The 12,068-nt window shown below is 50.1% G+C and overlaps 1 long non-coding RNA gene across 1 annotated transcript in view; it reads left to right on the top strand.

The window, feature by feature from the left end:
- The first annotated feature begins 291 nt into the window (after nt 1-291).
- Nucleotides 292-12,068, top strand: part of LOC144770125 (uncharacterized) — a 161,493-nt gene continuing 149,716 nt past the window's right edge. The window contains exons 1-2 of the long non-coding RNA XR_013598806.1: nt 292-373; nt 9,320-9,377. This is a non-coding gene — a long non-coding RNA (uncharacterized LOC144770125). The remainder of the gene's footprint in view (nt 374-9,319; nt 9,378-12,068) is intronic.

Raw genomic sequence — 12,068 nt, forward strand, 5'->3', positions numbered from 1 at the left:
CTTTTCCCAACAACTGGTATGTGTAGTGTCCCGGAAATAGGAGCTGCCAAACACATGCATAGCACACTCCCCCAGCTTGCATTATCCAATTAGGAAGCTTAATTCATGGAGCCGAAAGGAGTGCCGCTGCCCGCGCCGGTCACGTGGTTCCGGGGGAGGGCGCATTGGGGGCGGGCCGTGTACTTAGGCCGCAGTTGCCATGTTGCGACCTCTTTGCCGGTTCTGCCTTCCCGGCTGCCTTCTGTCCGGCCTCTGTGCCAGCTATCGCGCCTGCCTGCCTCGCTGTAGGCCCGCGGATTGCACCGTCTAGGGGTTTGTCTGGCATCGGGTGCTGTTTTTAGGGAGAGTCCTGTCCCCGTGTGGTCAGCGGCCGGTGAGTTCACATTCGGCGATTGGGGTGATTCCACTGCAGTTTCAGGCAATGTTCGGGGCATGTAGGGGAGCTTGAGTGGCAGCATTGTCGCGTTAGCGTGCTTGCTCCCCAGAGAGGCCGGTAGCGTTCGGATGTTTCGACATGTGTTGGCTGGAATGCGCAGTCTCACAATGGCTCGTGATCAGCCCCATTTTATGGGCTTCTGGCATGCTCGGGGGGTGTCGGTCGCCGGATTGGGGCCTTTGACTTGCTACGCGATGGGTTAGGGGTAGGCAAACGGTGGTGTTTGGGACTATGGCAAAGTACAGCAAAAGCTCTGTTCAGGCTTTAATTCTCTCGGAACACTTTACGATACACAGGGATAGTTTGCAAGCGTCTGTCTCACCAGCGTGAATAAGCAAATTTAATTTGGAAAGTAAGTGGCAGTCTTTGGGAGGCCACTATAATTTCGTGTTGTTTGCAGCCCCCCCCCTTTGTAATTAAAAGTGCATTGTGGGAAGGCTGAGAAGCAGCGTAGCGCAAAGTTGTGAAGGTGATGTGCGCGGGATCAGTGAGGCATTCTCTTGCTCAGACAAGTCTCCTTCTTGGGAGATGATGTGGTCTCGCTGCTAAAACATCCGACCCCGGAGCTGGGATACCACGGTTCGAGCCTCAGGGTCGGCTCCACAGCCTGTGATGTGACGCAAATCACTCAAGCACCCCGTGCATGCCGATGACAAGGATTGGTGTACATGTCTCGTGCGCGATACTGAGCTTGAATTTGTTGGCATTTACGTTCCCACAATGGTATCAGCGGAGTGCAATTGATGAATTCCTGTGTTGGGTACTTCACGTCCAAATTTTGCACGGAGAGGACAGTTGTGATGGGCATGGCGAAGCCACCAGCGTCGGTGCTGGAGCTGTAAGTGCGGGGCATGGTGCCCCCACCACACACCTGGGTGGGATGTCGGGCCCCGACTCTTTACCATGTCTGGCCCGTGGTGCGTGATGTTTGTGTGGCGGGAGTGCTCGGCGCTAGCCACCCATCGCAACCGGTGCGGTTGAGGCCCAGTGGCTGCGTCTGCCAGGGTGTTATGCCGTCTTTCAGGCGAGGATTAGCCTGATGCTCTGAGCGAGTTAACAACCTAATGTGGTAAGTTAACGAGGAGGGATTCGAAATTACGGTAGCCATTGATGTTTTAACCCTATGTATAATGTTTGGCTCAGTCGCGAGTGTCGGGTGGCTCCGCGCATGGCCATGGACTAGCTATTTATTAACCATATGACAATGTTCGAAGTAAAGGTTTCGGGCCCCCAAATAGATAATTCATTTACTAGGGCAGAGATAGTTTATTTATTCAGAAATGTCGCAACTATTCGCACCAAGTCTCTGATCGGGTAAAGGTGATTTAATAGCACGCAAGCTGGACACCGCACCTACAGACTGCTCTTTCCTGCTAAATTCTTTTGGCACTCGTGTTTTTCATCTAAGAGGCAGGTTTCGATCTCTTATCAAAGAAAGATGCCAGGGTTTTATTACTTAATCAGCGAAGGAGCTTTGACTCAAGATTGTGTCTTGTGCCCCTGGTATCCTGGACTATCAGAAGACGAGGGTTCGTGTCCTGTCAATGTTACCTGTGATGTTACATTTGGGATCATTGGCGGTTCTTAATTTCTCAGATCTGCTGTTAGGGCGTAACTAGCCTGTTGGAAAGCCTCAAAAGGGCATTTTAGGTCTAGCCGACTGTGACCTATTAATTTTCTTTCAGCTGTTCACAGACTTTCTGTATTACAAACTTCCATACATCAATCAGGCTTGCTTGAATTGGTGGTTCTGGCATGAGTGTGCTCGGTCCCTTGGAGATGCCTTGAATAGTGTGGGATGCAGCGTGCCACCCATCATGGGTCGCCTCGGCGTTATCAGGGGTGCGGTGGCATCCCGGGTCGCGTGCCGAGAGCCCCTGCACTCTCTTGAGGTCCCCATTGCACAGCGCTGGGAACGATTGCAGGCAGGGAAGTTGATGGGGCTTGCCCTAATGTTGGCGCATGGTTCGTATGGCGCTTGGCCCCTTGACAAGGCCTGGCGGTGTTGTGTGCAGGGGAACTAGCACAGGCTTGCGGCCTGTTCGGGCTGAGCATTTGGCATAGCTCGGGGAAGGGGCGGTCGCGGAACTGCTGCCCCTGAGGAGAGTAGTTGGTGCTTACGGTTCTCGCGTTGTTTAATTGTATGGTGGCCTCTGCTCTTCTTATGCAACTGAGATTTAGACCACCGGTAGGAATGCTAAGGATTGCCGGCGGTGCCCGACTAGTGCAAAGAGGCATTGGTCGACACCGCTTTGCGGGCAGAAGTGCGTCGCTAACGAGGGCTGTGGCAACGAGGGCAATATGGGAGCCAGTGAGTTGAGTAGAGGGAACAGCGCTCACTAAGCACCAGTCTTTGCCGCACTCTAATATTGGTTTTCAACCGATATAACACATTTTCCGAAATGTGCCTTATAAATGGTAGGACCGGCCTCTCGCAGGGTGAGGAGGATGTTCAATGTTGTGTTATAATGAGAGTTTCCAAGCACTAACACCTATTGCTCGTACATTTACAAACTCTGGGTGCAGTGAGGTGTTTACACCACGGGGTAGCACTGTCCCTCGGTTAAGGCCTCCAGGCACGCCAGCGTTTTGTCATTACTATTTTATGTTTTTCTCCTGCCTTTCATCACTAGCACGGTGTAGAGTAATTGAACTTTCTCGTTGTATTGCCTTGTTTGTTGGCCCCGTCTCCCCCCACGGACCTAGAAAATTTTATAATGGCGCCCACTATTATGAATGCCCGCACTAGTACCCGGGCGTGTTCAAGGCACCGTGTTTGTTTCGTTTTGCAACTTCTTCTGAGCAACCTGTTGGCAGTAGCAAATGGCGCCCAATTTATGAATGCCCCCGCACCAGCAACCGGGCGTGCTCAGGACACCTTGTTTGTTTTGCAACTTCCCCTGGGCGGACTGATGGCAGTAGTTGGCCTTGGGTCCCTAGGAACGCTTCATCCTTTATTACTCTTTTCTTGTAATTATGCAGCACTCTTCGGCTGCTGGCACTGCCCGTAGCGTGGTCGACGAGGTGCTCACCATCACTAGGTCCCCGGGTTCGCGGCTTCTATCGTCTTTCTTCGGGTGTTCATATTTTCGAGGGGAGGCCCCCCCCTTGATGCACGGGCGCATCCTAGAGACGTACTAGTCAGGGAAGCGCCGGGACTCTAATGATGATTAGGTCACTCTGGCACCAGTTTGGAGGGCGGATGACACAAGTGCACCATCGTTCGTTCAGCGGGGACTAAGCCAGGTTCAGCGGGGAACCTAGTCGGGCAGACTTCTTGCGTTCATGATGCATCGGTTTACAGTAGGCCAGTTGTATCATCCATCGGATGCAGTCAGGTATAGAAATATCCAGGAACACCAAAGTCGCGAGGATATGGCCCAGTGGTTATGTCGGTCAATTTGGTTCGCGAGTCCAGGGTCTGAGACTCGGCTGGTTTCTCATTTTGGACTTTCTTGTGGTAGTTGCCTTTGCAGGCATGCATGAATGGGTTGTAACAATTTTACTTTGCTCTTGTTGTGTGTTTGATATGCAACCCTGTCGATTTCACTTGTAATTTAGAACGACGCTGCTGCTTTCCACTTTGGGGTCAACTGGGTTATTTGTCGAGAATGCCAGAGCATCTTGGAGAAATAAATGGTGAAGTTTGAGTCCGAGGAACATCTCGAGGGAAAGGCTGAGAGCACAGAGCGGAGTGCAGCAGCAAACAAGAAATAGGCCCGTTGACATTCTCCACCCCTTCGACCGGTTTGAACGCGTTACAAATACTTTTTCATTTTTATGCTGCTTTCTGGGACTTGTAGTCTCTTCTAACAGAGACGGTTTTATGCTATGCTGTGTGCCATTATGTAGGCACATATAGGTGCTAGCAGTTGGGTCAGAGTAGCTATTTGGCAAGAACAGTACTGGTTAGGCGTAGGCTTGTGCATTGTCCCAGGGGGAGTGCACTTTTGCACTCTGGTAGTAAATGCGGTCAGCTCTACTGTAAGAGCCTTCAATGACCTACTTTTGGGTGCATTACATGAGGAAAGTGACATGGGTGCAAGTTACAATAGCGTAAAAAGTACAAGTAGAGGTACAAGACTGCAAGAAATAGAGGACACCCAAACACAAGAACAAACATTACGTAGGCAATGGTGGCACTGGTGTAAGTACCTGAACCAAACACACGGCACGAGGTAGCAATCTGTGTTACAAAAGAAAAGTAAGTGTGCACGTTATATAGAGTACGAAACACAGGTAGAAGGAGATAAGTCATATATGGCTGACTCTCATACCGCAGGGTCACACTGGGAGGACACTTCCATAGTCAAGGAGAATAGAATTTTCCTTAATGAAGGTCTTCCTGCAGATAATAGAGAGGGCAGGACAATTGGGATGCTATCAACAGGATAAGGGTCGTAGCACAGGTGGGGCAGTTTGCCGGGGTCAGGGACCCATGTTCTCCCCAGTTGCCATTCGGTCCCAGATGATGTGGGGTGCACAGGTTACACCCATGTAAGTGATACGCTGGCAGTTACCGGGTGGGGACACATTGGGTAGCCCCTGGGCATTAGTGTGACGTTCCAACCGAAAGAATCCCTGTGGAGTTGGTACAACTGGGTTTTGATGGGTAATAATCGGGGTTTCTTGCTGGAAGCTGTGGCAGAGCAAAAGGGAACCACGCACGCCTGCCTAATAATTTAAAACGCTTTACACTGGCACCAATTTGAGTAGGTCAGGTGGTACAGTAAGCAGGAGAGCCACGGCGGGCTCCGTGCTGGGAGCCTGAATGCAGTTCTGGTAGGGGCCCCAGGGGGACAACCAGGTCCTGACTGCTTGTAGGGAGAGGAACCAGTCCAAGCGTAGCGATTGCGCGAACTACCATGGCAGTTGCCTCCAGTGTGGCCGAGTACTCCAGCCAGCTGCTGGCTCTGCCCATAGGTGACATGAGGAGTAACACAGGGTAGATGTCCACCCGGAACATTGCATATATGGCTGGCTCAGGCATGCACAAGCCAAGATCTGGAGGATCCCACAAAGACTTCCGCAACCCATTGTCTTTTCGAGTCCCTTGCGGGTTGGATGGGAGTAATTACTGTAAGGGGTTTCCCTCATCCTCACTGTATTAATGATCACCAATGAAGTTTCATTCCCCCCCCCCCTTTTAGGACTCTTAGTGCATCCTGGGGATGGTAATGTCACGCAGGGCAGTTGAGACAGGGTCAGACATGGCGGGGTCGGTTAGCCTTGCTAAGCTAGGCAAGAAAGCTATAGGGTAGCCCATTCAGGTTATGCAACCTAGAAGCAGGGACTAAGCCAAGACCTGGCCGGGTTAAGATGTAGTGCTCCTCTTAGGGTTATGGACAGGTAATAACAAACAGCCTCAATTCGAAATGCAGGGTTTGCGGGCAGTGGAGGGCCCTGGGCCTGGTGCACTAGTATGTGTGCGCCCTGAGTCAGAGTGCAGTAGGGGTTAGGCAGGTCCCTAGGTGGGAGATCTGAGGCATTATAGGGGTATGGTCAGGAGACAGAGGTAGTAAGTACTCTGCATGGTTTACCGGCATGATGAGGGGCTAAGGAAGGCCCAAGTAGGTAAGCGCAGGCTGGAGGAAATCAGTGACATGCATAGAGAGGTCAGCCTGGGTTCAGGACAGGACACCACGGAACATAGCTTGGGCAGCATACACAGGCAGACGATTGCGGCAGGGGCTTAGCACAGCTAAGGCGACTACAGCAAGTTGCAAGCATGCACCAAGAGATGGAGGCTCAAGCCCATCGAAGACCGTCAATAGCGCCTGCGCCAGAGCCAGGATCTAGGCAGTGGTGGTTGCTGCCACAGCTAATTGTGGGGGTGGTCCAACCACTGAGGGAGGCGTGGGGTCAACATAACTTGACTACTTACTGCCCGTAATGGCTCAGCGAGTTAGTAATGGTGTTACCAGTTGCCCAACTGGGTTTTACATCGGGGCAGGGTGCGTGTCGAATAGCCGCCTGGGATCCAACGAATGCTCGAGAGGGTTGGATGGGCACGAGACGAATTGCACGACTAAGGCGAATACATTAGGGGCAAGCATACAATAAGAAATGGTGGCCCATGCCCTTTGCCCTTAAGATAAACCAAGTCAGATAATGACACCTGCGCCTGAGCCGGAAGGGCAGGATAGTCCCCAGGGGGGAGATGATCATTGTGGCGCTCCACAGGTCAGGGACAGCCGCTCACACTAGCTGGAGCCTGTAAGGGGGTCCCCATCGAAGCCACCATGAAAGGGTTATGGTGAGACAAGTGACCCGCAATTTTGTAGCCCGGCACCATTACTGGTATAAGTAGGGTCATAAGTGGTTAACAGGGTCTAACCATCTGCAGGTTGGCACTTCATAAAATATGCAATGTCTTAGAGGACACCTTGCACTATTCCTGCTTACCTGATGGGCCCCCGTTGCGGGCGCCAGGGACTAAAGGAACGTAACCATGAAGTTGTCAGGTCAAGGTGGCAAAGTCGGGATGGATACGTTTCTCCCGGAAATGCAGGATGCCCTTGAAGCTGTGGGAAGCAAGTAGGTAACACTGAGGTGGGGGGGCTCTGTCATCGACGGTAGCCTCCTCCAGAGCTGTGGCAGAGTTACAGGGCGATCTGGAGGCAGACGGGTACAGTAAGGGTACCTCTGCGGCAGACCGGTACAGTAAGGGTACCTCTGCCTGGCACAGTAAGGGTGCCTGAGCCAAAGACCTGGAGCCGCAGGGAGGTTCCGCGTAAACCGCGACGGCGCCCCGTTAGTCCTTCGGGCGGTTGGGGGGCCTGACCAACCGGGGGTGTGCCATACCACGCTCCGCCCTGCAAGGGGCGGGAGTAGAAGTCATGATCACGTGATCCGAAGGGGATCAGCAAAGGCTGCACTGTCCGGGCGTCGACCCACCGTGCCGGCTGGCACATAAGGCGGGAGGGGCAGCGAGGGGCTGCCTGCCCTGGATCGCCCGTAAGATAACCCAATAATACGTCATACTTTTGTTGTATGAAAATAAACCTGCAGCAGTTCTTTACCCATAACCATGTGTACCGTGTGATCATTACGGGCAAGTGTATATATGCAAGGGGGAGCGAATGACGGTGTGGGCACTATGCTGCAGTTGCTACCCTGCACTTTGTGTCAGCCCTGCATCTTCCCATTGACACTCTACTGACCACACGCTGGGTCATTTCCTAAGCACCCCATTTGAAATCCATGCACTGCCGCTTTATGCAGCCACTCCCACAAGGCTGATGTCACCCTCCTGGCTTGTGACTCGAGGGCCAGGAATGGTCCTCGCCCAGCCAGCACATGCGCAGGAGGACTTCGAGCACAAAAAAAGATTTTAAATCGTTTCACGGGGAAGCACCAAGCAGTGAGCACTTCTTTTAAAGCTGCTCCATGGTGTTCGTTCTCTCTCTTGTGTCTCCTGCCCGATGCTGGTAGTGCAACGCCCCCTTCTCTTGTTAATACTAGCCGCCAGTCAAAGGAAATATTTTGCATGTTTTGAGCGCTGTGGTCTGCCATGTTGGAAAGGCTTCTGGCTATTGTGAAAATGAGTCCACAGTCACAAGAATATATGTATTCCCTTCCTTTGTCCTGAGTCGGCGTCTCACATTGTCTATGTAGTAAAGATCTTGCCCTACATCCCACCCACCTTAAAAAAGACTGTTATTGCCGCCCTGGTAATGTCTCGGGTTGACTATTGCAACTCTCTCTATCTTGGTACGGGAGAGAAGCAATTGATCAAGCTGCAGGCTATCCAGAACTCGGCCGCCAGGGTTCTTTTGAACCTGCCAAGGCGTCACCCCACCTCCCGTGCCATTCGAGAGCTACACTGGCTGCCAATTAAGCGCAGAGTTCAGTTTAAGGCCCTCTGCCTGGCCCACAAAGCCATTCACGGAAATGGATTGGATGACCTGGCCAAACTCCTCCCGCGATATGTGCCCAACTGAACTCTAAGATCGGCCAATCAAGACCTGGTCTGTGTACCTAGAATTCGGAGAGTGCGTTGGGGTGGAAAATCTTTTTCTAATCAGGCTTCCAAACTTTGGAACTCACTGCCTGCTGAACTTCGCTCACAAGCCTCCAAACTGAGGTTCAGAAAATCCCTGAAAACATGGCTGTTTTCCCTACCCTGATTTGCCTCACATCGCCTTCTAATCTACAGCGCCAAGACGCCGCGGCATTCGAGCGCTTAATAAAAATTTCAGTCAGTCTCCATGGTCCTGATGGAGCGGGTTTATTCAAAATTCTTCTGTCTTCAATTTTAACTGTTTGCAATGTCCATGGCAATGTATGCATCAGTCAGTAAATATGTGCATGCACATTTTTTCCTTTATGATTTTCACCAACCAAGTGGCAGTAGTGCATCTTTGGTGGCGTTGCTTTTAAAATGTGCCAACTGTCCATAAGCCCAATGTAGAAATAGGGTTTTCAGTTTATTAGGTGCCATATTTTGCACATCTTTCACTTTCCATTAGACTTCTTCCTTAGCTGCACGTTCCTCGTTTACAGCATCAGGAAATCGTTGTCTTTGTCATATTATGCAATTTGCCAAAATGCAAGAACCATACCCGTAAATTGTCTTTATCTCTTGTGAACGTGGTTGGTCTAACATGAGTCTCAGGACTGACTCGTGCTGTTATGCAATCCTGAGGTGTTGATAGTTGTCATTTATCATCCATGCCTTGGCATGTGTCACAGGTGCCATTATTCCCAAAGGTACCGGTTGTTTTTCTGTGAATATAAAGCCCTGTTTACGTGCATGCTCTGAATTTTACCATATTTACTTGTGTAGGAGAACAAACACAGCTAATAATTTTCTACCATAAATTAGAAAATGTTACAATAGAAGCAGCCGTTTCCCTAAACTTGTTGTTCTCACCATTTCAGGTATAACACGCCCCCTGGGAATACAAAGTCAGAATCAACAGTGATGGAGCACACACTGGTAAATGCTGGTTGGCAGGTTCTTGGGCGAGAAGCATTGCTACCACTTCTGCATGTTGTGCTGATCTGTTACCAGTTTCTCTCTGTATGGTGTGTGTGATTTCAGTTCCATTGAGGGTGCTGGGATATTGAACATATAATCCGACACCTCCTTGATATTGATTGAATCAGGCAAGCATGGCAGGCCTGTAGTTCCTTTGTCTTTGGGGTAGCTTCTAAACACTGGGGGCAGTGTTCCTTTGCTTCAACGACACACTTCTCTCTGGCTCAAAAGACGTATTCCTGGGGTGCCACTATCTAGAACATGTTCTATCTGTATGGAGTTATTACTACGGGTGACTATCTATTTGGCTATACACACACACAGTAGCGGCCCATCCTCAGGCAAAGTGGCGGGGCGGGCCAGAGGAGCGAGGTGGGGATGGAAGGTGGGTGGCGGTGTTTTAGGGGCAAAAAAAATAAAAAAGAACAAAACCTACCTGAACACCGCCGTCGCCCGCGCATCATGCTCTTCCTGCATCTGGGCACAGGCTTCCAAACTGCACTGCAGCCAATCCTACCGCTGCTTTCTGACGCTGCATGAAAGCAGCATCAGGATTGGCCTGAGCACTGGCAACTTGCGCGCCCATGTAGACTGGCAGCCTGTGCCTGCTCTCTCCAGCTGGAGCAACACATCTGTGGCTGGAGAGAGCTTCACTGCGTATGAGGGTTTGGCCAGCTGGAGACGGCCGGCCAAACCCTCATGTGCAGAGAAGGGAGTGCACTACCAGTCCTCCACCAGCAGTGTCATTACCCCTGGATCCATCCCAAAACTCATCAGAGCCCTGGGGGTGGGTCCAGGGAATTCAAACAAAAAAGGATAAAACCAGATTAAAACCAGTTGTATTATCGTTTTATTTGAGGGTGGTGTCGGGGGAGTGGGGGGGTCAGTGGGGGAGGGGGCACTCCTCTGCCCTAAAAGAAGGGGCCACCGCTGCACACACTTCTAACACTTCCCAAAGGAATAGCGCAATTAAACAAAACTTTGAGTGGCGTATGGTGTATTTTGATGATAATATTCGATCCAGCAATCAAGAATTAGAATTTCTGGATTGCCCAGTAAAGACACATCAGTTTTTTTTGACAAAAGAGTATTTCAGTTCAACCATTTTCAGCAACTGTGAGACAAACGCTACATTAATGCTTTGTTTCCAAACATCTGGAACAGAATGTATGCAATTGAATTTTCTGTGATCATAAACCAAATATAGACTGGCAATGTGACATTTGGGCTTGCCACTGTAGGGCGCTTCAACAAGTGCTTTGTGCAATTGTTTGGCTGCTTTTCATACATTCATCTGTCCAGTTCCACTTTTCGGATCTCAGGAAGTCATATAAGGGGGCTGCAATCGCAGTAAAATTAGGGTGAAGGACTTTGAAAAGCCCAGAACTCCTAAAAGGTTCTGCCATGAGTGGTTGTTATGTTGTTACATGGCAGGGAAATGTGTTGCATCATCAATAGTCTACTTTGGTTATTGTGCTGTCCCTCAGGACTTATTTCTTTTTTTTCTTTTTCTGATTTCAAAGTATTTTATTGAGTTTTTCGCTTTTCTGTTACAGGGTACAAGTCAATCTTGGTTATAGTTGTTTTGATTATAGTTTAGGTGATATACATGTTAGACTGTACCCCATTCTGATGTCTTGTTAGAAGATTAAGGACAGCCAAAAGAGAAGGAAAGGGTAGAGAAGAGAGGGAGAAGATGTCTACAAGAAAACTACTTTCGCAACGGTCTATTCTGGGCTTGTATAGTTTTGTTTTGCGGGCAGTACCCCCCCAAGGGATCTCACGGGGGTTCATAGGGGTCCAGATACTAGTCCATCAGTTTCCACATCCCCCTAGTAGCTGGCCTCCAGGGTGAGTTTTGCAGTGCAATGCTATCAGCGCCCCTGAGGTATGTCACCAATTGAGCCAGCCCTTGAAAGATGTATTTACTGTATCCTTCCAGTTGGATAGGACCATTTTCACTGCCGAGGTCAATAGTAGGTCTAGCAGATCCCTGTCATGTTGTGAGTCAAGTGTCGTGGTCATGAATGTGGTGTTAAGGGTAGAGAGCTCTGGCTTCAGTGTGCACCCCATTGCCTTTTTTATAAAGACGAAGAGTTTTTCCCAGAAGATATTACATTTTGGGGCAGTAAAAGATGAGATGGGGTAAGTCCCCCTTTTCCCTGTCGCAGTTCCAGTAAGTGTCATTTTCCCTGAAGCCTATCGTGGCTAGCCGTGCCAGGGTCCAGTAGATCTTGTGTAGTAGCCAAAATTTTGTCTGAGATAGTACTGGGGAGATTTTGTTACGTGAGGGGAGGCCCAGAGTTGAGCCAAATCCTGTTCGTTTAGTGGGGTGTTAAGTTGTTTTGCCCAGTAAGTCGATGGTTTATCGTTAATTTTTGTGGCGCTTGGGCGTAGCAGTTTATATAGGTGTGAAACGTGATGGCCTAATCTGTTGAGTTTCGACATATATTGGATGATTGATGGCGTATGCTGTGCTTGTTTGGCTTTTGTGAGCGTAGTTCTGATTTTTAAAAAAAATTGTAGAACTCGATGTCTGGTAACCCATGTCTGCCTTTTAGCATAGCGAAAGTGATGGGGCTGCCTTCCTCCTCCAAATCGGCTGGGTGGGAGATGCCTTTCATTTCCCATGCGTCCATGAACAGGCAC

This window comes from Lissotriton helveticus, chromosome 7 (assembly GCF_964261635.1).
Source record: "Lissotriton helveticus chromosome 7, aLisHel1.1, whole genome shotgun sequence".
NCBI lineage: Eukaryota > Metazoa > Chordata > Amphibia > Caudata > Salamandridae > Lissotriton > Lissotriton helveticus.